This window comes from Macaca thibetana, chromosome 3 (genome assembly GCF_024542745.1).
Source record: "Macaca thibetana thibetana isolate TM-01 chromosome 3, ASM2454274v1, whole genome shotgun sequence".
NCBI lineage: Eukaryota > Metazoa > Chordata > Mammalia > Primates > Cercopithecidae > Macaca > Macaca thibetana.
The window spans coordinates 117,657,851-117,684,358 of record NC_065580.1 but is presented as its reverse complement, the minus strand read 5'-3'; the positions used below and the strand labels follow the sequence as shown (position 1 = coordinate 117,684,358).

The 26,508-nt window shown below is 49.4% G+C and overlaps 1 protein-coding gene and 1 long non-coding RNA gene across 7 annotated transcripts in view; both read left to right on the top strand.

Annotated features, from left to right (window-relative positions):
* LOC126951448 (uncharacterized) overlaps positions 1-24,833 on the top strand; it is a 29,987-nt gene extending 5,154 nt beyond the window's left edge. The window contains exons 2-3 of the long non-coding RNA XR_007724478.1: positions 18,215-18,256; positions 18,796-24,833. This is a non-coding gene — a long non-coding RNA (uncharacterized LOC126951448). The remainder of the gene's footprint in view (positions 1-18,214; positions 18,257-18,795) is intronic.
* TNS3 (tensin 3) overlaps positions 1-26,508 on the top strand; it is a 309,986-nt gene that overhangs the window by 5,722 nt on the left and 277,756 nt on the right. The window lies entirely within an intron of this gene.

The following is a 26,508-nucleotide window of genomic DNA, read 5'->3' as shown; positions in this document are numbered from 1 at the left end:
GGTGGACTCAAGTGTGTCACCTCCTTTCATTGTGTCTTGGCAGCCACAGTGTGACGTGGCATCTCTTGTGTGTAGAGTTTATGAAACTGCTCCTGAAAAGTAGAGACCAATTCGTTGATGCTTTGAATACACTGGGATACACTCGTGGCAATACTGAAAGAAAGAAAGAAAGAAAGTCCTTGGGAAGTGGCCGGCCAAGGCCGTTCAGTGCCGTCTGCAGTTGCTTCTCTTTTTACAGGAGAGCCCGGGCTCTGCTCCAGGCCCTGGGATTATTTCTCGCTGGAGGATTCAGGAATCCGCGCTCTCCTCATCACCCTGGAGCACAGCTGCAGTGTGTAGCATTTCACTCACTTGGAGCCACACAATAAAAGGCACAGGCCCACATCTGGCTGTGCAGGACAGCGGGCAGGAGAGTGGGCCCTGGGGCACACTGGGCCATTAGCAGGGGCATCTGCATCCTGGCCTGTGCACATTCCTCCCTGGAGCGCCGGGCTGGCTCTGCAAACAAAGGGGCCTGGTCCTGGCATTCTTCTCCACCTTGTAATCCATCACCTTTCTTAGAGGTGTCCCTGGGCGCCTACCCCTTTCATCACTGGCCATTTGGGAGGTAGATCAAAGGTACGCACAGGAGGCTGTGACATAGACCAGGCTCTGGCATCCCACGAACCTGGGGTAGAACTGCCCTTTGCCCTGGGAGGTTCTGGGGTTATTGTGACTGTGTGTGTCATTTGTCGCCTGCAGCCTGGGGTTGTCGTTCCTCCACAGGTTCTGGAGCTCAGGGGTGGGAGCCACGTGGGGTTTTGTTTCCTCCTTCTGGTATCCAGGCCCGGTGTACTTTGGTCCTGCTGAATTTCCATGGCCCCAGGGGCCTGAAAAGCACCTTGTGGTCCTTTTGGAGAACCACTTCCTCATTCTTGGAGGTGCTAATCTGATCCCCTGGGAGGGAACTATGTGCTCACTGGTTGACACAGGGGAGGCCAGTGTGATAGAGATGATTTTTTCGCCAAAGATCAGGGACAGGTGTTTCCAGTTTGTCTCCTCTGGAAAGATCTGCAGAGCCGGGTGGACAGGGCTGGAGGAAAGGGGGCCTGTGTGCATGTCTTGGGTAGGTGCTAAGGGAGATGGGAGGGCTCTGCGTGGGTGAAGAATGCATTTCTGTCTTGTCCTGCACGCCGGAGGGAAGCACGCTTGTTATCTGTATTACTCGGAGAGTAGCAGAAGACTCTCAAGTAATGAACATATCTTTGCTTCTTAATTTGCTTTTTTTTTTTTTTTTTTGAGACGGAGTCTCGCTCTGCCGCCCAGGCTGGAGTGCAGTGGCCAGATCTCGGCTCACTGCAAGCTCTGCCTCCCGGGTTCACGCCATTCTCCTGCCTCAGCCTCCTGAGTAGCTGGGACTACAGGCGCCCGCCACCTCGCCCGGCTAGTTTTTTTTTTTTTTTTTTTTTTTTGTATTTTTTTAGTAGAGACGGGGTTTCACCGTGTCAGCCAGGATGGTCTCGATCTCCTGACCTCGTGATCCGCCCCTCTCGGCCTCCCAAAGTGCTGGGATTACAGGCTTGAGCCACCGCGCCCGGCCCTTAATTTGCTTTTTGACTACTTTTCTACAAAATAGTTTTCTTGTAATGTGTGCTCATTGTCGACTTGGAAAAGATAGAGAAATGCTAAGGAAAAAGGAAAAATTTCCTTCTAGTATCACCTCCACAGAGGTTCATATTTTAGCCTGCTTGTGTGCCATATGTTTTCTGTGCTTTTTTAATTTACCAAGCTGAGATCATAGCATATGTATTTTTTTGTATCCTGCATTTTAAAATCAATGTGGCAGTATAAGCATTTCCCAATCCAGAAATAGCTCTGTGTAAATATGACTGCTGATAACAGTATAGTACTTGAGTATGTGGATGTACCACAATATTTCGACTTCACTATTTGTTCGTCGATCATTTACATCCTGTGTCATGCTTGCACATAGGTCTTTGGGCAGGTTGTAGCTAGTCATGTTCTTAAAAGGATTTCTAGCAGACTCTTTGACATCAGAGAATACAAACTTTTTTTTTTTTAAACTGTGGTAAAACACGCATAACATGAACTTTGTCGTTTTAATCATGTTTAGCTGTGCAGTTATGCGACATTAAGTACCCTCACATTGTTGTGCAGCCATCACCCACCTCGAGCTCCAGAATTCTTTCCATTTTGCAGAACTGAAACTCGGTGTCCCTTAAGCACTAACTCCCCACGTTCCCCTCCCCCCAGTCCCTGGCAACCACCATTCTACTTTCTGTCCCTATGAAACGGACTACATCGGGTGCCTCATACAAGTGGAATCATATAGTATTTGTATTTTTTGTGATTTGTTTATTTCCCTTAGCATACTGTCCTCAAGGTTTCATCCACGTGGTAGTATGTGTCACAATTTCTATCTTTTTAAGGCTGAATAATACTGTGTGTGTGTGTGTGTGTATGTGTGTGTGTATGAATAGCACATTTTGTTTATCCATTCATCTGTTGATACACTTACAGTTACTTCTACACTTCGGCTGTTGTGAATAATGCTGCTATGGACATGGGTGTGTAAGTCCCTTATTTCCATTTTTTTTGGTGAACACAAGCTTTTTGGAGTTCCTTGGTGTATATGGTCAAATTGCAGTTGAGACATAGGGTGCTGGCTGGATTCTCACGGTGTCCACCCGCTGTCCTTAAACATGGCCAGGTTGTCACCCCCAGGGTAAAAACCAGGCCTGCAGGAAAAGGAAGAGGGAGACTTCTTACCGAGCTATTTTGACAGATTGTGTAAACTCTGTGATTAATGGGATGAGAAAGCAGGAAGAATGTCTTTCATTAAAAAAAAAAAAAAAGCCTTCGGGGTTGCTTGGTTTTATTTTCAATTAAAAGGGTCTGATTTTGTTTCTGGAGAATGGTTTTAATTTGGATAAATGGTTCAGTCTGGGAACCGCATGCCAGAGCCTATGATCTATGAGTGCAATTACTCAGGGTTTCCTCGGCTGCTTTTCTGAGGGAACAGTCCAGAATTGGGCTCGCTCTGGTTTGGCTCTGTTAAACGTCGATGCAGGCCCCTGGGCACTTGGAGTGAGGTAGTTTTTGTGATCAGTCCTTGAAGTGCAGCCATAATGCCCTCCCCCTAATGCCTTCCCCAACTGACGGTGGTTAATTTTTACCCTCTAAGAATGTGTTCACAATTCCAAGTCAGGAATGTCAACAGCAGGCTGTCGTTTCCCCCTCCTTGGAACATGTTGAACCAGAATTACTGGCATCTTTTCCAACGTGGGCATTTGCAGAATTGGTGAGATTTGGGGGCTCACGGAGGAGGCAGACTCATCGTAATGTTCCTCCTCCGGATTACTTGAGGTCCCTGGCTAGGCGGGACTGCAGGCCCAGAGACAGGGCTGTGGTGGGTTGTTCTATCTGGGGTCAACTGGTGTTTCTTTCCAAGGGGATGCTGGACTGGGGGAGGTGAGGGACTAAATCCTGGGTGGCTTTGAGGAAGGACCTGTCGTGATGGAGGGGCAACGTGGGCAGAGGCCATGGGCAGGGCCGCCTGCTGTGTTGTGGAGTAGCAAAGGGGATTTGCAGAAGGCAAAGAAGAATACAAAGACACAAGGTAAGGTGTTGCACCCTTTAGGAGAACTGTGGCAAAGCCCTGGGCAACTTTCCATGGTGCTTGCAGATTTGAGACCAATGCCCGACCAACCTAGTGGGCTGGTGGGAGGCAGCGTGGAGGGTGGCAGGGTGTTCCCAGGGTGGGAGGTGGAGACAGTCTGCACTGAAATTTAATTTCCAAGAGCACAGCCCACAAAGGAAGAATAGTCTTGCTCGTGATGTGGGTGAAGGCATTGCCCTGCTGGCTTGTGTCAGGGCATTGGCTCCTGGACCCTCAACAAAGGGCATATTAGCATAATGAATAGTTAAGTCGCCTGGTTGGGCTCCAGTCCTTGGGGCCATGGCCTCTTTCTGAAGGGAGGACTGGTGGGTGGGTCCCACCTCTGGAGATCCAGCCTGCATTGGGACCACACAGTTTGAGAAATGTTTTCCCAAGCCTGGGCCACACGTGCCCCTTGATTTCTGGGGCAGCCCTAGTGGCAACTCCCCATGTATCCTTGTGAGACCTTTCTCATTTTCCACTGACAAGGATACAGGTGTAACCAGATTATTCTGATGAAAAATTTGAGTGAGACAGGTAACCCGCAACACAGAGAGTTGGTATGTGTTGCTGTTTTTTTTTTTTTTTTTTGAGACAGAGTCTCATTCTGTCGCCCAGGCTGGAGTGCAGTGGCACGATCTTGGCTCACTGCAACCTCTGCCTCTCGGGTTCAAGTGACTCTTCTGCCTCAGCCTCCATAGCTGGGACTACAGACGTGTGCCACCATAACTCTGCTAATTTTTGTATTTTTAAAAGTAGAGACAGTGTTTCACCATGTTGGCCAGGCTGGTCTCGAACTCCTGACCTCAGGTAATCTGCCTGCCTTGGCTTCCCAAAGTGCTGGGATTACAGGCATGAGCCACTGCGCCTGGTCATGTGTTGGTCTTTAACTCCCCACCCCTACCTCCATTAAATAGGAATAGTCCAAAACATAGGTCATCGAGAGCATACCGTGCATTTTGCTTGTTTTTTTTTTTTTAGATGGAGTCTCGCTCTATTGCCCAGGCTGGAGTGCAGTGGCGATATCTCGGCTCACTGCAAGCTCCGCCTCCCAGGTTCACGCCATTTTCCTGCCTCAGCCTCCTGAGTAGCTAGGACTACAGGCTCACACCACCATGCCCAGCTAATTTTTTTGTATTTTTTGTAGAGATGGGGTTTCACCGTGATAGCCAGGAAGGTCTTGATCTCCTGACCTCATGATCTGCCCGCCTTGGCCTCCCAAGGTGCTGGGATTACAGGCGTGAGCCACTGTGCCTGGCCGGCATTTTGCTTGTTACTAGGGATGATGCGACAACTGGAATGGTGTTCATTCACTTTTAAAAGGCTCACTCTTCTCATGGGATAACAGAACACACTATCATTCGTTTTCCTCTTCCCACGAAGGTGTTTGCAGCGGTGGGCATGAGAAGCATAGTGTGTGTGTGACTATCACGCCAATGGTTCTCCCAAACCTGGATCCCAACGTAGGCATTGCCAGTCTCTGGGTGTCACCCTCCCATTTGTGACTGTAGTGACTTCTCAGAATGCCCTGGAGGGATGGCCTTACTCCAAATGGTCCCTTGGCTGCTGGGCTGGCTATTTGTGAGTAAAAGATGTTTGTCAATGCTGCTGCTTTTAGAACATGCCCACGCCACATCAGCTACAGCTTGTCGGGTGTCTGGTTGTCTGTCTGTGCAGAGCCCATTGGGAGGTCTGTGCAGCCTCACACCTAGCAGTGAGGTGGCCCCTCTGCATGGTCATGCCCGCGGAGTTGCATTCCTCTCCCTGATGGCTGGCTGCCAGGACCTGTGGGCCCCAGCGAGAGGGGTGGGGGGTGCTGTGACTCCTGCCAAGCTAGCTCTTCACAGGCTGGCTTAGTTCTTCCGAAGCATGGTTTCCTGGGACACCACGCACGGGGCAAGCACAGCTGTGTGGCCAGCGGCATGCTGACAGGGCTAGACACACACTGGGTCGCTTAATGCCGACCTTGGCCTGTGAATCTGTGACCAGGACTCTTGGTGAGCGGCCAGCTGGGGGCTGTTGGTGCTGAATTCAGCTCTGTAGCCAAAAACGTTCCAGCTGATTTCCAGACAGACCCGGCTTCCGTTTTCAATGCCAAGATGAGCTGGGCGAATGAGTGGGAGCTGACAGAGACTTTTGGCCGACTGTGATCGCTATTGTCTGGAGTCCCCTTGACCCTCTGGAGGTACTGCCTCTCCTTTCATTTGTGCATACCGGTTTTCTGCATGGTTCCGCCTCTTGTCAGCCAGGCTCTGGGGACACCAGCTTTTCCATTTCCCATACTGCCAGATGGCTTTGAGCAAACAAGAGGAAGGCCCCAGCGTGGGTGCAGCCTGTGGTTGCGTTGTCCTGCCTGTTTACCCTGTGGCTGTAGCGGAAAGGGAGCAGGCTTTGCAGGAACCCAGGTGGCACCCCTTCTCGTCCCTGCCACTTGTTCTCCTTGTGGTCCTGGGATGGTCCCCAAACTTCTCTGAAGTGGTGCTGAAAACTGGGTTGATAGTACGGACCTCACTGAGCTGTTAGGAGTAGCTGTCGACACCCTGTACCCAAGGTTCTCTCCAGTGGAAACCAGGTAACCTTCAATTCCTTTTCTTTCATCTGTGGTTGGTCACCCGGGTGGGACGCTGACCACCAGAGGCCTGGTGCCCTGTCCTGAGGCCCAGTTAGCCATGGCCTTCATCTGCTCACTTTCTGTGGATTGGGTTGTGTAATTTTTGTTTGTATCCCTCAGTTCTCCAAGGACAAGAAGGCTGCTGCTAAAAAAAAAAAAAAAGATAAGAGCTTTGGAGGGGACCGGGCGCGGTGGCTCATGCCTGTAATCCCAGCACTTTGGGAGGCCGAGGCGGGTGGATCACGAGGTCAGGAGATGGAGACCATCCTATCCCGGCTCACACAGTGAAACCCCGTCTCTACTAAAAATACAAAAAACTAGCCGGGTGTGATGGCGGGCGCCTGTAGTCCCCGCTACTCGGGAGGCTGAGGCAGGAGAATGGCGTGAACCCGGGAGGTGGAGCTTGCAGTGAGCCGAGATCCGGACACTGCACTCCAGCCTGGGCGACAGAGCGAGACTCCGTCTCAAAAAAAAAAAAAAAAAAAAAAAAGCTTTGGAAGGAGCTTAGAGTTAGCTACATGTACTTGCCAAGGTGTGACATCACTCAGAGCCTCCATTCCATCCTCTGGACAGCCAGGAACTGGCCTCCCAATCCGCTGCCCACTGGGCACACTTCACAATGGGAGGGGACAGTTACACATCTAGATGGAAACATTCTAGAAGTGATTGCTTACGAGGAGAGAAGGAAATGCTGGCACAGGTTCCCAGGATTTTGTTCATGTTTTTATTAGGGCCACAACTTTTGTTCTTGGAGTTTTGCTTGGTAACTTATTCCTTTAACTTGCAGAAGAGAACCATTTACAACTCATCTTACAGACTTGAGAATCTAGCCTACTGTTATTTCCTTGGAAAATAGCCACATTGCTAGTTGTTGTGTTACTGAAAGTTGATGACAATGCCCCCAGCAGTCCATGTAGGTTCGCTGAGAAGAGTTGCACCTTCAGAGCTGTGACTTCAGAACAAAATAATTTTCTTCTTGGACAGTGTGTTGTGGGGTTTGCTTGCTTCAAATCCGTACTGCCAAATGGCAAGAATCATTTCCTTTTTCTTCCTCTCAAAATGTATTCCAGTCTTGATGCAGACGCATCAGCACTGTGTAATCCCTTGTGTAATATTAATTTATTTGTTTTTTCTTTTTTTTGAGACAGAGTCTTGCTCTTGTCACCCAGGCTGGAGTGCAATGGCGTGATCTTGGCTCACTGCAACCTCTAACTCCTGGGTTCAAGTGATTCTCCTGCCTCAGCCTCCCGAGTAGCTGGGATTATAGGCGCGTGCCACCATGCCCAGCTAATTTTTGTGTTTTTAGTAGAGAGGGGATTTCACCATGTTGGCCAGGCTGGTGGCGAACTCCTGACCTCAGGTGATCTGCCTGCCTCGGCCTCCCAAAGTGCTGGGACTACAGGCGTGAGCCACCGTGCCCAACCTATTTTTTCTTTTTATTGAGATAGAGTCTTGCTCTGTCACCCAGGCTAGAGTACAGTGGCACAAACTCGGCTCACTGTAGCCTCTGCCTCCCGGGTTCAAGTGATTCTCCTGCTTCAGCCTCCCAAGTCGCTGGGATTACAGGCGACCATCACCACGCCCAGCTAATTTTTGTATTTTTAGTAGACGAGGTTTTCCCATGTTGGCCAAGCTGGTCTCGAACTCATGACCTCAGGAGATCCACCCAGCTTGGCCTCCCAAAGTGTTGCGATTATAGACGTGAGCCACCACGCCCGGCCCCTGTGTAGTATGTATGTATGTGTGTATGTATGTATGTACGTATGTATGTTTGTGACGGAATCTCATTCTGTTGCCCAGGCTAGAGTGCAGTGGTGCCATGTTGGCTCACTGGAGCCTCCACCTCCCTGGTTCAAGCAATTCTCCTGCCTCAGCCTCCCGAGTAGCTGGGATTACAGGCTCCTATCACCACACCCGGCTAATTTTTTGTGTTTTTAGTAGAGGCGGGATTTCATCATGTTGGCCAGGCTGGTCTGGAACTCCTGACCCCAGGTGATCCACCCTCCTTGGCCTCCCAAAGTGCCGGAATTACAGGTGTGAGCCACTGCGCCTGGACCCTTGTGCAGGTTTTGTTCTTATAAAGATGTTGGGTATCCAGCAGACTGGTCCTGGGAAAATGGCTCCTCTCCCCCTTTCTGCTTTGTGCTGAGACCCCCAGATCATGTTCACAAATTCTGCAGCAGGGACTGAGTGCATGTAAGACATTGGGCAAATTTTGGAGAGATGTTTGGTGGATAATACATAAGCTTCATGTCTGAAGCACTTCAATTCTCAGATGAGCAGCTGCTCAGATCCCTGCCCAGAGGAAGACTGGGTGCGGTGATGGTGGCCATGCTGTGAATACTGTGGGCTTTGTTCACAGCCACAGTGAGGAGGAGATAGGGTGTCCCGGTACAAGTTATCGCTCTATCTGCAGATCCATCTGTCCTTCCTCAAAAGGCTGCAGCCCACTTCGGGGCCATTGTGTCAAACAGTTGGCATTTGGCCTTGGCCCTGGGTAAAACACATGGCAGGGTATCACGTGGGTGCTGCTCACGACTCCCCCACATCTGCCGGGGTTTCCATAACGCACTGTTCTGTTTGCAGCTGCGCGAATGCGATATGGCACAGCAGCCGCTCATAGACCTCAGGCTTGTTGCCATGCATAGAAGGTGCACACCACAGAGGGGAGGTGGCGGGCAGGGAAGTGGCTGGCATGAATTATTGACTGTGCGTGAGGCCCTGTGCAGGGAGATTCACTTGTTCCTTCCTTTGTTCATTTATTCATTCACTTACTCATTCCTTTCATGCAGCTAATGTTTAGTGAGTGCCTGCTGTGTCTCAGATACATTTAACCCTCACTCACTCTGTAGAAACTGAGACTCAGAAGGTGAATGCAGGGTGAGGTAGCTTGCCTACCATCTCAGCTTGGACATGGTGGGGCAAGGGGCTTCTGATCACACCCCTCAGACTCACAGTCTGCTTGTCTCCATCCTGCCTGCTCTGGAGCCCCCAGTTCTGCCAGCCACATCTCAAAGGTGAAGGAAGACGACCCTGTGACCCGTTCGGGGCTATGTTCCTGCTGCTATGGCCTGACTGGCCTCTCCCTACCCTCTCCTGCAGGCCCTGGGGCTCTCTGGAGCCCAAGGCTTAGTGTTTTTTTTTTTTTTTTTTTTTTGAGACAGAGTCTCGCTGTGTGGCCCAGGCTGGAGTGCAGTGGCCGGATCTCGGCTCACTGCAAGCTCCGCCTCCCGGGTTCATGCCATTCTCCCGCCTCAGACTCCCGAGTAGCTGGGACTACAGGCGCCGCCACCACGCCCGGCTAGTTTTTTGTATTTTTTTTTTTAGTAGAGACGGGGTTTCACCGTGTTCGCCAGGATGGTCTCGATCTCCTGACCTCGTGATCCGCCCGTCTCGGCCTCCCAAAGTGCTGGGATTACAGGCTTGAGCCACCGCGCCCGGCCAAGGCTTAGTGTTTTGAATCACCGGTCTTTCCTTTGGGGGCTGCCTGTGCCAACTTTTCAAGGGCTTGATTGCAGGGCAGCCTCTCAGAGGGTCTTGGGGGAGCCCCCAGAGTGGAGTTTTGCCAGGGTGCCTGTGGGTACAGACAGCAAGGTGGAGGCAGCTTAGAAATCAGCATGTCACAGCACTGGGCTGGAGAATCAGTTGGATGCCTGAGCCTCTCGTTTTAGGGGGCAGCTGGCAGAGTAAGTCATGTTAGGCCCGGCTTGTTCCTTATCACTGAGTAGTGTTACCTGCGAGGGATGTACCATAGTTTACTTAATCACTCACCTGTTGCAAGACTTCCAGTTTATGAACATGATATATCTTCTCAGTTATTTAGATTATCTTTCATGTCTTTCATTGGCATCTGTGTCGTTTTGGCATACAGGTCCTGTATATGTCTTGTTCAGGTTTACACCCAAGTGTCTCACTTTTTTTTTTTTTTTCTTTGAGATGGAGTCTCGCTCTGTCCCCAGGCTGGAGTGCAGTGGCGCCATCTTGGCTCACTGCAAACTCTACCTCCTGGGTTCACTTCATTCTCCTGCCTCAGCCTCCCAAGTAGCTGGGACTACAGGCGCCCCCCCGACCATTCCCGACTAATTTTTTGTATTTTTAGTAGAGACGGGGTTTCACTGTGTTAGCCAGGATGGTCTCAATTTCCTGACCTTGTGATCCGCCTGCCTTGGCCTCCCAAAATGCTGGGATTACAGGTGTGAGCCACCGCGCCGGGCCTCACTTCTTAAAGTGATTGTGGATGGCCTTGTATTTTTAATTTTGTGCCTGTGTGTTCATTACTAGTATATAGAAGTGCAATTAACTTTTGTGTGTTTACCTTGTATCCTGCGACCTTGCAAAGTTTTGTTTTGTATATTCCTGGGGATTTCCCATGTAGATAATCATGCCATCTGAAAATAGGGACAATGTTATTTCTTCCTGGACTTTGCCTTTTCAAAGTGCTCAGGCCAGTTTCCTTGTGGATTTTGCGCAGTATGGATTTGTATGGTTCTTCTCTCCTCATTCGATTCAGAATAAGCAGTGTTTGAAAAATGATTATGTATGCGTGAGGTGCCTCTGCTTGCCTCACATTAAGAGATGGAATGTCTCTCTCTTTTTTTTTTTTTTTTTTTTTTTTTGAGATGGAGTCCCGCTCTGTAGCCCAGGCTGGTGTGCAGTGGTACCATCTCGGCTCACTGTTTCAAGTGATTCTCCTGCCTCCTTGTTTCAAGTGATTCTCCTGCCTCAGCTTCCTGAGTAGCTGGGACTACAGGCACACACCACCACGCCCAGCTGATTTTTTGTATTTTTAGTAGAGATGGGGTTTGACCATGTTGGCCAGGCTGGTCTCGAACTCTTGATCTCAGGTGATCCACCTGCCTTGGTGTCCCTAAGTGCTGGGATTACAGGCATGAGTTACCGCGCCCGGCCATGAGATGGAATGTCTTTTTGTCCTGCTGTTGGCCCGCTAAGTCAGATCACTTGGTTGAGACCCTGATTCCCTTCTTACCTTTGAGACTTTAACAACTCCGAACGACTTTCAGGCATTTTAACATCCAAAGATGACCTTTGCCTGAATTAGTTATTCCCTTAGGAGTTGTGCAGTAGTAGTTCTTAACTGTTTTTAAACACTTTAGAAACACTAATTGTCTTGCATATAATCGGACTGTTACTTAGCAATCCCTTTTGCTTGGGGAGCAAGCTCTTCAGAGTAAAAGGGAGAGCAGAACGGAAGAGAATCGTGTTTATTGTGTTGATTCCATAGGCGGTTTGCAAATCAGACAAAACAAAGATGTGTGCCTTTTCTCAAACCCTGACTCTGTATAACAGAGCACCCTGAGTACCTTTGGGCAACACGCTATATAACTGCAGTGGAGACATCAATGTGGCTGCGATCACTGCCAAATGATAGATGCTTGCCCAGGCTCACCTACCAGGCAGGCGGCTGCTTGGGTGGCTCTGATGAGGAGTCCATGTTTTTGGATGAGTGCTGTCTTAAGTCAGCAGTTCTCACAGTGAGATCCTGACACCAGCATTAGCATCCCCTGGAAACTGTTAGGAATGCCAGTCCTGGGTTCCACCCCAGACAGACCTCCTGCATCAGACACTTTGGGTTGGGGCTTGACAGGGTTTAGAACCACTCATCTGGATTAATCTTTTTTCCAATATGTAGTACTAATCTGAAACCCTAGTGAAGCTGTTAATTGAGATGTCTTTAAAGTTCCACGTGGCTTTGCAGTAATCCACGCATATCATGCTATCAGACTGTGGCTGGTTGCTCTTCCAAAGCCTCTCAGAGCCTGTGTGAGGAATAAGCTGCATTTACAGTTCTCATACTTCGGATAACTCCTTTCAGCTCCCTAAACCCCCAATGTGAGTTTTTGCCTAAGATTAAGAAATCCAGCAGAGTTCGAAATTGGAAAGTGAGGTTGGTGTTAACTAGTGTAAATTTGTGTGTATCTTCCGCATTTGTTTATATTTAACTTTGTCCCCCACCTACTGGCTTATTACCTTAAGAAATAAAAAGTTGGCCAGACATGGTGACTCATGCCTGTAATCCCAGTAATTTGGGAGGCTGAGGCGGGCTGATCACCCAAGGTCAGAGTTTGAGACCAGCCTGGCCAGCATGGTGAAACCCTGTCTTTACTAAAAATACAAAAAATCAACCGGGCATATGGTGTGCGCCTGTACTCCCAGCTACTCGGGAATCTGAGGCAGGAGAATCACTTGAACCTGAGAGATGGAGGTTGCAGTGAGCTGAGACTGCAGCACTGCACTCTAGCCTGGGAGAAAGAGCGAGCCTCTGTCTCCATGCGGTGGCTCATGCCTGTAATCCCAGCACTTTGGGAGGCCGAGGCGGTTAGATCACGAGGTCAGGAGATCGAGACCATCCTGGCTAACACGGTGAAACCCCGTCTCTACTAAAAATACAAAAAATTAGCCGGGCGTGGTGGCGGATGCTTGTAGTCCCAGCTACTCGGGAGGCTGAGGCAGGAGAATGGCGTGAACCCATGAGGCAGAGCTTGCAGTGAGCTGAGATGGCTCCACTGTACTCCAGCCTAGGAGACACAGCGAGACTCCGTCTCAAAAAAAAAAAAAAAAAAAAAAAAAAAAAATAAATAAATAAATAAATAAAAAGAAATAAAAAAATCAACATTTCTGGAGGCCAGTGTCTTTATAGCCTGCTCTACTGGTTGAGGATTTTGATTTTTCACCAATGAGATGCAGACCGAGCTGCTTTTGTGTGCAAGTCAGTCTGCTTTTCTTACAACGAGGAGTTGAGTTCCTGTGAACTCAGGAGCAAGTAGGTAGCCAAGCTGTATGTATGCATCTGGACCAAGCTGTGAGAAGGGGACATGTCTGCAGAGGAAAAGAAGGTGCTGTGGAAACTGAGACGTGAATGGGAATAGGGTAGGGGAGGCAGCCAAGATCTTAGTGGTATTAATCAGTCAGGTTGTCCAGTAAACATAACCAACAGGGCATGTTCATATATATGCATACATATATATGTATATATATATATGAATAAATTTTAGCAGTTCTTGAGCTTGCAGTCTTTTTTTTTTTTTTTTTTTTTTTTGAGACGGAGTCTCGCTCTGTTGCCCAGGCTGGAGTGCAATGGCAGGATCTCGGCTCCTCTGCCTCCTGGGTTTAAGTGATTCTCCTGCCTCAGCTCCTGAATAGCTGGGATTACAGGTGCACACCACCAGGCCCGGCTAATTTTTGTATTTTTAGTAGAGATGGGGTTTCATCATGTTAGTCAGGCTGGTCTTGAACTCCTGACCTCGTGATCCACACTCCTCGGCCTCCCAAAGTGCTGGGATTATAGGCATGAGCCACCGTGACTGGCAAGGTTGCAGTCTTGAGTCTGAAGGCAGCTTGGAGCAGAATTCGGAATCTCAGTCTTTTAAGGGCTTCAGCTGATTGGATTAGCCCCCACTGACATTATGGACGGTCATTTGCTTTATTCAAAGACCACTGGTTTAAATTTTTTTTTTTTTTTTGAGACAGAATCTCGCTCTGTCACCCAGGCTGGAGTGCAGTGGCTCAGTCTCGGCTCACTGCAAGCTCCGCCTCCCAGGTTCATGCCATTCTCCTGCCTCAGCCTCCCGAGTAGCTAGGACTACAGGCACCCACCACCACACCAGCTAATTTTTTGTATTTTTAGTAGAGACGGGGTTTCACTGTGTAAGCCAGTATGGTCTCGATCTCCTGACCTTGTGATCCGCCCATCTCGGCTTCCCAAAGTGCTGGGATTACAGGCGTGAGCCACTGCGCCCAGCCTTAAATGTTAATCATATGTAAAAAATACTTTCATGCAACATCTAGACTGATATTTGGCTAAATAGTCGGATACCATGGCCTAGCCAAGAGGATGCATAAAATTAATGACCACTGCAAGGAATCAGGACTGTGACAGTGACTGTGGTCTGGGGGAGTGGGAAGATTTATACTGGTTGGCAAGTGGGTGTGGGAAAAGCCACCAAGAGTGTCCTCCTTGCTCAGTGGCCTTAACCCAGGGCTGTCATGAGTAATACACTGCCCATCACTAGGCTTGTGGAACACAAAAGTGAGTCACTTTCTGGAGAACCGGGGCAGGGCTTCTGTAAGTCGGCTTTGAGGACACCCTGGGGGTAAGATTGGATCTCCCCAGGATAGGGTTGGTGTCCTCCAGAGGGAATGAGCATCCTGACATCAGAGGTTGGGCACTCGATCTTGCTAGTGAGTCCTGCCCTATGGTTGACTGGCCCGGGACCCAGGAGGTCATCAGGAGGTCATCACTGGATCCTGAAGCTTTTCTATCGAAACTGGTGAAAAGGCCTTCTTCAAGAGCACCTTTCAGAGTGAGCACCCAGGAGACGTTTGTGAAAGTGTGAACTCCCCTCAGCTTAGGAGCTGTTCTTACGTATTTATCTCACCGTCCAGCTAGTAGGGCTGTGGACTTTAGATCTTTATCATTGGCCTAGGTTTGAGGGTCCTTGAAGGGGGGCTCCAGGCAGGAGGGGTTCTGTGTTTCTGGCTGGTCCCCATGCAGCTCCTGGCCATGGCCACTCCCATCTGCCTCAGTCACTCTGGGTGATCCTCGTGTGCCCAGGCAGAGGGCCTGGCCTGGGGATGCCCAGGGAGTTTTGCCTAGCTTTGCTGTTAGGGACATGAAGGAGAACGGGCATAGCTAAAGAAGGGTATGGCCAGAGAGGGCTGGGCCTGGAGCTGGAGGTGGGGCCATGTCTTGGCTCCCCACCGGTTGTTGAGTTGAATTATCCCCAGGCACCCATGGAGTTGACTTGTCCTGAAACCCATCTTCTGTGTGCCTCGAATTTATCCATGCTGTTCTTACCCATGTCATCTTCAGAGAGAAAAGTCTTTTTCCCATGCACAGCCAAGAGACTGACTTCACTCGTTTTGTATGTAGTTAAGAATTCCACCAAAAAGAGTTCTGCTGCCATACCATCTCCGAGGATGTCCCATAAACTTGGTTGCAGAGTTTTGTGAAATGTTGCACTCCAGTAGAAGGCAGCAGACTAGGCTGGGCGTGGCGGCTCATGCCTGTAATCCCAGCACTTTGGGAGACCAAGGCGGGCGGATCACCTGAGGTCAGGAGTTTGAGACCAGCCTGACCCATATAATTAAACCCCATCTCTACTAAAATACAAAAATTAGCTGGTGTGGTGGTGGGCACCTGTAATCCCAGCTACTTGGGAGGCTGCGACAGGAGAATTGCTTGAACCTGGGAGGCGGAGGTTGCAGTGAGCCGAGATAGTGCCATTGCACTCCAGCCTGGGCAACAAGAGTGAAACTCCATATTGGGAGGGAAGAAAAACAAGGCAGCGGACGAGACTGAAGGATGTGACCTTTCAAGTGTTTATCCACCTTTGACCAAATAAATCTAATTGCATCTCTTTGAGTCTACTTAAGATAACTATCAATGACAAAGATTTTTTTTTGCAGAACTCTGTTGAGGAAAAATGAGCTGGCTTTTCCATTTCCAAACGATCTCCAGGTCAGAGGCATACACTGGGTCAGTCCCAGGAAGGGAGGCCACTCCTCCCCTGGATGGTCAGGGTGCACAGGGAATTTTTGCCATCATTACTGCAATGGAGAAATGTTTACCTATCAAACTGTATTGCAACTGTGTTTCAATTCCTTGCCACCTTGGACTGTTAGTAAGTATTGACTTCTTGAGATTACCAGTAGACTCTGGCCGAACCAGCTATGTACTGTGAAGCAGACCACCCCATAACTTGGTGGTTTAAAGGAAAATAAATTCTTTCTTGAGGTCCAGTGGGCTGGCTATGTGGGAGCTGTGCTCAGCAGGTCTTCACAGCCCAGCCTTTCTGTCTTCGTGGTCCTGCTTCTGAGCAGGTTCATCTCAGGTCACCCAAGGGCAAAGGCAGAAGCTGCAGGCAAACCCTCAGGTTCTATTCCATTGACCAAAGCAAGACCAGCTCAGATGCCAGGGATAGGAAATAGATTCCACCTTTTGATGAGTCTTGGGAGAAAAATATTGTGGCCATGTTTTTCATTCTAAAATGTTGCTTGACTCTTCCATTTACTTATTCAGCAAATTTTGTTTTAAAAATTGGCCCCTTGCTGATACCTGCAACCCACCTAAGGAATCACACAGCCTCACACTTCTGAGGTGACTGCATGATTTGGCTATGAGCTTCCTGACAGTCATTGTGATGAGGGAAACAATGGTTTTGAATTGTTTCTTGGTATCTAAGCAATTAAAAAAAAAAAACCAAACAGTTAAGAAAAACAGACAGTGAACAGAAACATGTTATTCTGGAAAGTAGAGACGTTTCTGAGGCTGAATCCTGAGGTGGGTGGTCCCACAGGGTCCCTGCGTAGTCCTCAGTCATACCCTGCACTCACCACAGTAGAGAAGTGGAACACAACAGTTTCTAACACACTCAGTGGTGGCCAAAGGCAGCGTGATAAGATGCAGGCCCCTAAGAATAAGGTTCCAGGAATTTGAGCACCCTGTGCTCCATGTGTCCAACTCTGAGACACAAGGACAAAGCACTAGAATATCGCCCTCAAGCTACAGAAGAATAAACCTAGGTGTGTGGGGCTACAGAGGCATGAGCGTCTGTCCTAGCTTCCCCTCTGAAGGGGATCGCACCACGTCCTAACTATGACCCTGGACAAGGAGGTGACCACACTGTGCCTCAGTTTACTTCTGGTGTTATGGTGATATTTTCGTGAAGTCACACCTGGAAATCCCTGGGGTGAGCAGTCACTGTGACCTGACATCAGAGGCCAGGGGTCTGGCAGTTGTCTATGGGGACACCCGCCTGCCCGACATGGGGTCACATAGGGTTGCTTGGGGATCACAGCCTGTTTTTTTTTTTTTAGACGGGGTCTCGCTCAGTTGCCCAGGCTTGAGTGCAGTGGCAGGATCTCAGCTCACTGTGAGCTCCGCCTCCCGGGTTCATGCCATTCTCCTGTCTCAGCCTCCTGAGTAGCTGGGACTACAGGTGCCCGCCACCACGCTTGGCTAATTTTTTTTGTATTTTTAGTAGAGACGGGGTTTCACCATGTTAGCCAGGATGGTCTCGATCTCCCAACCTCGTGATCTGCCCTCCTCAGCCTCCCAAAGTGCTGGGATTACAGACGTGAACCACCGCACCTGGCCGATCACAGCCTGTTTCTATATGGATCTGGTGGTGCATGGGTTCCTCACTGAGGACTTGGAGGCTTCAGGCTCCAGGACGGCCCCAAGTCTCCCAGCCAGGACCTCAGAAAGGACACTGTTCTGAGTGGATTTGGGAGGAGCAAGTTTGGGGTGCTGAGAGGTGGGACTGCCGTTGCCCCTTGAAGAAGGGGGTCAAGTGTGGGCTGATGTCTGTGCTGGGATCCCAGTTCAAGGGTCGCAGGAGCAGCCAGCCAGACCAGAGGCAGCGTTGGCCAAGGACTGGGTGCTCCCGACAGTAGCAGAGATGGGGATGAGGGAGTCTGGAGAGAAGGCCACTGGGTGAGAAGTTAGGGCTTTGGTTGGGCAGATTTGTGGAAGACATGAAAACACCAGCATTTCATGGTGAAAACCGGGTTTTGGTTTGGACAGCGTGATATCTTTTTTTTTTTTTTTTTTTTGGGACGGAGTCTCGCTCTGTCGCCCAGGCTAGAGTGCAGTGGCCGGATCTCAGCTCACTGCAAGCTCCGCCTCCCAGGTTCATGCCATTCTCCTGCCTCAGCCTCCCGAGTAGCTGGGACTACAGGCGCCTGCCACCTCACCCGGCTAGTTTTTTTGTATTTTTTAGTAGAGACGGGGTTTCACCGTGTTAGCCAGGATGGTCTTGATCTCCTGACCTCGTGATCTGCCCATCTCGGCCTCCCAAAGTGCTGGGACTACAGGCTTGAGCCACCGCGCCGGGCCCAGAGTGATATCTTAATTGGTTTGTGCTGCTGTAACCAGATACCTTAGTTTGGGCAATTTATAGATGTCAGGAATTTATTTCTCACAGTTCTGGAGGCTGGAAGTCCAAGATCAAGGCCCTCGGTGTCTGGTGAGTGCCTGTTTCCTGGTTCACAGACGGTGCCTTTTATGGCCCTAACATGGTAGAGGGGTGAGAGAGCTCCCTGGGGTCATTATTATGAGGCCCTAAGCCCATCCTGAGGCTCCAGCCTCATGACCTAACCATCTTCTTAAGGTCCCAGCTCCTCATACCATCACCTTGGGGTTTAGGGCTTCAACGTAGGAATTGGGGGTAGGGGGCGGGTCACAGACATTCGGACCATGGCAATGATGCATAAAAGCCCAGTTTGGGGTGGGCAGCAAAGGGAGACCGGCAGCCGGCTCTCGCAGTCCCGCGGGGGTGGAGCAGGTGATATAGACCCAGCTTCCTGCCTTGGGGCCCCAGTGACCCTCAGCAGCATCGTGAATCCCTTCAAGCTGGGTGTAGTGTGTGTGGATTGTTCTCAGAGGGTTTGTGGCTTCATCAGATCATCAGGGCTGCTCGACCCCCAGAATGTGAAGGCCAGGGTTTGCGTAAAAGGGCCCATGTCCTATGCTATAGCAGCTCTCTCCGCGTGTCCTGGTCCCCAGGCTGCCCCATCGCCCTGATGAAGATGCACAGTGGAGCTTGTGCCTGGAATGAGGGGAAGTGGAAGGAGGTGAAGTGAGTGCAGAGATGGACAAGGGCCCCAGGGAGACTGGGGCCATAGGATGCTGTGAAGTTTGATGGAGGCCTCAGAGATGTAGAGCAGGAGGGCTGGCGTTTCATAAGATTGGCTCCTGTGGCTCTTGTTTTAGCCCCTTCCAGCCCCTATCCCTGCCTCTTGTTCTCCATTCTCTGCATGGTCCTGGGGTGCGTAAAGATGATGTGACGAGGTCGAGGCACCGCCCTGCACCAGAAAGTTCTTGGAACTCGCCAAGGTCACATTCCTAAGATGGAATGTTGTGAAGCCGCCTCTACTGTTCCTTGGGGAATTCTCCTGCTCCCTTGATTAAAAAGCTGAAAATGTGTCTCGATGTCTGTTTGTTTATTTATTTGTTTTTTTGTGAGATGGAGTTTTGCTTTGTTGCCCAGGTTGGAGTGCAGTGGCGCGATCTTGGCTCACTGCAACCTCCACCTCTCGGGTTCAAGCAATTCTCCTGCCTCAGCCTCCCGAGTAGCTGAGACCACAGGCACACGTCACCATGCCTGGCTAATTTCTGTATTTTTAGTAGAGACGGGATTTCACCATATTGGCCAGACTGGTCTCAAACTCCTGATCTCGTGATCCACCCACCTTGGCTTCCTAAAGCGCTGGGATTACAGGTATGAGCCACCACGCCCTGCCTGTTTGTATATTTAAATATGCATTAAACATGGGATTGGAAGAGTGACATGGGAGGTCCATATATATGGGCGTTGCGAGCTTTGCTTCTGCCTTCCAGTGCTTTCCCTTGGACTCCCTCTGGGGAGATTTGGGCTCTGGGAGATTCGCGGCCAGTTTTGCCATTCCCAGGTGAGTGGAAGGGCTCGTGGGGGTCATGCAAAGCTCTCTCCTGCTCACGGCCTTGAACATAACCAAGGAGGGCTTGGCCTGGGACCCTGAGCAGGATTTTCCTGCAGGTGTACACAGAGGAATGTCCCATAGGGTGGTTGTGTGGGAGAGTGGGCCCTGGGGAGGCAGAGCTGGGACCCTCTGCTGAGGGGGGAGGCAGTGGAACCTGTCCTTTCCTCATGTGTGGGAAACCTGCCCCGGGAGGCTGCAGTTATTTTGTCTCAGTTTTTCCATCGAGGAAACAGGAGTCGGTGGAAATTTGCAAGTAGGTGATGGGAGAGGTGGACCTGAATCCCAAGTCCTTAGAATGAAAACCTGGGCCTTCCTTGGTCCCTGCAGGTGTGCTCCACTGCCCGGTGGGGAGGTGCTGGGGTCGGCCTCTTTGAAGTCGGGCTGATGGACACATTTGGGGTCGGTGGAGGCACCCACTCTTGCATGGAGGAGGATGTGGGACCCTCTGCCAAGTGTCAAGTTAGCCTGAAATGAGGCACAGACTGGGAGCTTTGCCTTTTGCCCTGGGGTAAGAATAAAAGAAGAAAACAATGCAGGCCAAGGAAGCATTCCTGGGAGGTGGCGCAGCCTCTTTGATCCTCCTCGGCACTGGCTTGCTGTAGCTTGCTCTTATCAGGACGGCAAATTCCCTGTTTCCTTTTATGCTGGGAACCTACAAGAGGCTCTGATGCTAGGAGCGGGCTCCCTCATTCTTGCCTGAAGGAAGCAGTGTCCTGTATACAGGCGTCAGCGCCCACATGGGGGTGGACAGTGGAGGGCCAGCCTGGGCCTGCCTCGGGTGCTCAGGCCTCCTTGGTGGGGGTGGGAGTGGGGGTGGTGCAGAGGTTCTCGTCATTTGCCAGAGGGACAATGGGCAGACAGCAGAGATGTCCCAAGGCCTGCTCACCACGGGCCTTCTACCCAGCCCTCTGGAAAAGAGGCTGTCCTTGAGTTTGGAGACTTCCTCTGGAGAATTCTATGACACACGTTCTTAAACCGTGAATGTAATCCCGTAAGGTGTGGTTTGTAGCATGTGGGCTGGAATAATTCCTTGTTGGACAGTTTGCTCCAGGAATGGCGTGGACTCCCTGCCTCCTCCCCCTACATGCTAGTGGCCACCCCAGTGGTGGTGATGGTTAAAATGTTCTCACATTTCCAAATGTCCCCAGCGCCTCCAATTATTAGTAGGCAGAGAAGTCAGTCGGCACTTAGAAAAACAAACTAGGATGAAAAATCCCAGAGAATATTCTGCCAGTTGCCACGTCATATTCCCGTGAAACCTTCAGTTATTTACCCATATGGGTGCTTTACCTGGTTGTTACTTAAGATAGATTTCTGTATGTGTTGCAAGGAAAGGCATTGCAGAAATGGACAGGGCCATTTTTTTCATTCCACATTGTGACTCTTCCTTTTCTGTATTTGAAAGATTAAAAGATAGCACCCCCTAGATGGGCAAGGGTTGGGTTAAATAGTAGTGTTGGGACAGAAAGGTCCATTTGTGAGCTCGCTGCAGGCAGGGTTGATGGTCCTGGTGGAAGCAGCCTTGGCGGCCGCTGGTTTTCAAAGCCTCTAACAGGCTGTGCATCTCACCTGTGACTGCACCCCTGAGGAAAGAAGAAAAGTCAGCCTCTCCCTTACACAGGACGCTTATGAACTTTCCCAGACACACTGTTGGCCTCAAGGATTGTTCTGACCCTGGACATTTGTAGGACTTTTCCAAGGTGGATCTGAGCCTCCTCCTCATGTGCTCCAGACAGAGACCAGGATTCGGGTGCATCACCAACTGGTGGAAGATGGGGACTAGGCATCCTGCATGCCCTGCTCAGGTCAGGTTCTATTGCTCCCCACCCTCGCTGCCCCTGGTTATCATTGTCTATGGGGGGCATGGCTTGGTGGCAGGGACTGGAGGACGGAGGGCTGGGAGTAGGGCCTCTTGGCTGCGACCTGCCCTACTGCCCAGCACCCTTGCACTGAGAATCACCAGGTACTATTCCTTCCTTGCATGCCGTGCTCACTGTACCAAAGATTTGTGGAGTTTTGCCATTTGGCTTTATGGGAGGTTGCACGACCCCCAGACCAGCCAGCGAGAGTGGGCAGGATCTGGCCTGGGGCCCGCACTTTGCAGCCCCTGAAGATCTCAGCCTTCATGCCTCTGCTTTGCTTCCCTCGGTTTGGGAAGCTTCACTCGCCCCTGCCCCCAGAGTGTGACTCAGATGTACCCACTGACCAGAGGAACTTGTGGGGAGGAAGTCACAATTATGGGCTTAGAGAAAGAAAAGTCAAACAACCAACAAAATAGTAATCATGCTCGCCTGTGGATTGGGCCTAAGGGATGTGGGGCCCTCTGTCGTCCTCAGTTCCCTACCTCAGAACTTCAGATGCCTAGACTCAGGCCGGCGGGTCCCTAGAGCCCCAGGACAGGCAGAACACCCACATTCATGGGGGTGCAGAGTTGTCCCCAGACGGCCTGGAGAGACCCTGCTCAGGGGGTCTTGGCTTTTAGTGTGTCTCAGAATGGGGACTCTAAAATCTATCTGGGAGCCTCCTTAGAGTGGCTGAGTTTTGTTTTATTAAAGGTAATTTTTTAAAAATCACATTTTGATTTTAAAATGTCTCCAGGATCTTCTGCAGTTGGTATCATTTTCACTAGAACCTCTTACTGCCCAATCGTCAACAGGGTTATTCTAGAAAAGAGGGCATGTGCGTTCAAGGAGAATCTGAACATTGGATTCACACACTGAACTCCAACTGATTGCCTCCGCCTTTGTGTGTGTTTATATGTGTATGTGTGCATGTAAGCTCACGTTCCTAAATGTATATGTACACACACGTATGTGTGTCCACATGAATACACACGTATACCGTGCATGCATGCATACCTACATGTATGTGTCTGTATGTGCATATAATGTGCATGTGTGTATTATGTGTGTGCAGGCCTACTTTGGAGATACTGCAGTTTGGTGCCAACTGGACCACTGCAATAAAATGAATATGGAGATAAAGCAACTTGTACACATCTTTTAGTTTCCCGGTGCATATAAAAGTTGTTTATACTAAGCTATAGTTTATTAAGTGTGAAAATGGCAGTATGTCTAGAAAAACAACATACATGTCTTCATTTAAAAATGCCTTATTGCTAAAAAATGCTAGCAATCTTTTGAGCCTTCAGCAAGTTAAAATCTTTTTGCTGATGGAAGGTCTTGCCTACGAGTTCATGGCTTTGGACTGATCAGTGACTGCTGAAGGTTGGAGTGGCTGTGGCAGTTCCTTAAAATAAGACAATCATAGGCCTGGCGTGGTGGCTCACGCCTATAATCCCAGCACTTTGGGAGGCCAAGGCGGGCAGATCAGGAGGTCAGGAGATCGAGATCATCCTGGCTAACACAGGGAAACCCCATCTCTACTAAAAATACAAAAAAATTAGCTGGGCGTAGTGGCCGGCGCCTGTAGTTTCAGCTACTCAGGAGGCTGAGGCAGGAGAATGGTGTGAGCCTGGGAGGCAGAGCTTGCAGTGAGCCGAGATGGCGCCACTGCACTCCAGCCTGGGCGACAGAGCGAGACACTGTCTCAAAAAAAAAAAAAAAAAAAAAAAAAAAGAAAAGTAATAAAACAATGATAAAGTTTGCCACGTCAGTTGACTCTTTTATGAAAGACTTTTCTGTAGCACGTCATGGTGTTTAATAGCATTTGATCCACAGTAGAACTTTTTTCAAAATTGGAATTAACCCTGTTGCTGCTTTATTACATTTACACGATTACATTTTTGTAGCTTTTTTTTTTTTTTTTTTTGAGACGAAGTCTCGGCTCTTGTCCCTCAGGCTGGAGTGCCATGGCATGATTTCGGCTCACTGCAACCTCTGCCTCCTGGGTTCAAGCGATTCTCCTGCCTCAGCCCCCCGAATAGCTGGGATTACAGGCGCCTGTCAGCCTGGCTAGTTTTGGTATTTTTAGTAGAGAAGGGGTTTCACCGAGTTGGCCAGGCTGGTCTGGAACCCCCCACCCACCTCAGCCTCCCAAAGTGCTGGGATTACAGGCTTGAGCCACCACACCCGGCCACATTTGTGTAATTTTCTAAATACTTTGTTGTCATTTCAATAATATGTACAGCATCTTCTTTATTAAGGGTAGATTCCATCTTTTTTGTTGTTGTTGTTGAGACGGAGTCTTGCTCTGTTGCCAGGCTGGAGTGCAGTGGCACAATCTCAGCTCACTGCAACCTCCGCCTCCTGGGTTCAAGTGATCCTCCTGCCTCAGCCTCCTGAGTAGCTGGGATTACAGGCACACACTACCATGCCCAGCTACTTTTTGTATTTTTAGTGGAGACGGAGTTTCACCATGTTGGCCAGGATGGTCTCGATCTCTTGACCTTGTGATCCACCTGCCTTGGCCTCCCAAAATGCTGGGATTGCAGGCATGAACCACCATGTCCGGCCCGATTCCATCTTAAGAAACCACTTTCTTTGCTTATGCATAAGAAGCAACTTCTTATCCATTAAAGATTGATCATGAGATTGCAGCAATAGTCACATCTTCAGGCTCCACTTCTAGTTCTAGTGCTCTTGCTGTTCCCAGCACATCTGCGGCTCCTTTTTTCACTGAAGTCTTGAACTTTCAAGATCATTCATAAGGGTTGAAATCAACTTCTTCCAAACTCCTGTTAATATTGACAATTTGACTCCCTCTCATGAATCACAAATGTTCTTAAAGGCATCTGGACTGTTGAATCTTTTCCAGAAGGTTTTCAATAGACTTTGCCCAGATACATCAAAGGAATCACTACTTATCACAGCTATAGCCTTAGAAAATGTTTCTTTCTTTTTTTTCTTTTTTTTTGTGATGGAGCCTTCCTCTGTCACCCAGACTGGAGTGCAGTGGTGCGATCTCAGCTCACTGCAACCTCCGCCTCCTGAGTTAAAGCAGTTCTCCTGTCTCAGCCTCCTAAGTAGCTGGGATTACAGGCACCCGCCATCATGCCAGGCTAATTTTTGTATTTTTAGTAGAGACAGGGTTTCGCCATGTTGGGCAGGCTGGTCTGGAACTCCTGACCTCAGGTGATCCACCTGCCTCGGCCTCCCAAAGTACTGGGATTACAGGCGTGAGCCACAGTGCCCGGCCCAAAATGTATTTCTTAAAAAGTAAGACTTGAGGGCCAGGCGCAGTGGCTCACGCTTGTAAACCCAGCACTTTGGGAGGCTGAGGTGGGCGGATCGCCTGAGGTCAGGAGTTCGAGACCAGCCTGGCCAACATGGTGAAAACCCGTCTCTACTAAAAACACAAAAATTAGACGGACTTGGTGGCAGGCGCCTGTAATCCCAGCTACTCGGGAGGCTGAGGCAGGAGAATCACCTGAACCTGGAGGCTGAGGTTGCTGTGAGCTGGAGGCTGCAGTTAGCTGAGATCGCACCATTGCACTCCAGCCTGGGCAACAAGAGCCAGACTTCGTCTCAAAAAAAAAAAAAAAAAAAAAAAGAGCTGAAAGTCAAAATTACTCCCTGATCCATGGGCCGTAAAATAGATGTTGTGTTAGTAGGCATGAAAACACCATTTATTTCTTTGTACATCTCTGTCAGAGTTGCTGCATGACCACGTGCATTGTCAACAGGTAGTAATACTTTGAAAATAATCTCTTTTTTTCTGAGCAGTAGGTCTCAACAGTGAGCTTAAAGTAGTCACTAAACCATGCTGTATGCAGAAGTTCTGTCATCCAGGCTTTCCTGTTCTATTTACAGAGCACAAGGAGGGTAGATTTAGCATAATTCTTAAGGGCTCTGGAATTTTCGGAACGGTAAATGAGCATTTGCTTCAACTTAGAGTCATTAGTTGCCTTAGTCCCTCACAAGACAGCCTGTGCTTCGAAGTTCTGAAGCCCGACATTGACTTCTCCTCTCTGGCTTTGAAAGTCCTAGATGGCATCTTCTCCCAACAGAAGGCTGATTTTGTCTGCATTGAAATCTGTTGTTTAGTGTAGCCACCTGCATCAATGGTCTTGGCTAGATCTTCTGAATAACTTGCTGCTTCACCTTACTCTGTTATGTTATGGAGATGGCTTTTTTTACTTAAACCTCTTGAGCCAACCTCTGCTAGCTTCAAACTTTTCTCCTGCCACTTCCTCACCTTGATGAGTCTGCATAGAATTGAAGAGAGAGAGGACCTTGCTCTGGATTAGGCTTTGGCTTAAGGGAATGTGGTGGCTGGTTTGATCTTCTAATCCAGACCACTCAAACTTTCTTTGTATCAGCAAAAAGGCTGTTTTGCTTTCTTATCATTCGTGTGTTTACTGGAGTAACACTTAATTTCCTTCAGGAACTTTTCATTTGCATTTGCACCTTGGCTAACTGTTTGGCACGAGAGGCCTGGCTTTTAGCCTGTCTGAGCACATGCCTTCCCCACTACGCTGACTCATTTCTAGCTTTTAAGAGATGTGACTCTTCCTTTCACTTCAACACTTACTGATTATTAATTGGCCTGATTTCAGTGTTGTTGTGTCTCAGGGAATAGGGAGGTCCGAGGAGAGGGAACAAGCAGTCCAGAGCATCAGAACACACAGAACATTTATCCATTAAGTTCACGGTCTTATATGGATTTGGTTCATGGCACCCCAAAACAATTACAATAGTAACATCAAATGGCACAGATCATGAATAACCATGAAAGATATAATAATAATGAAAAAGTTTGAAATACGGTGAGAGCTTCCAAAATGTGACACAGAGACCTGAAGTGAGCTCATGTTTTTGGGAGAGAATATCACTGACGTGGGATCGCCACAAACCTT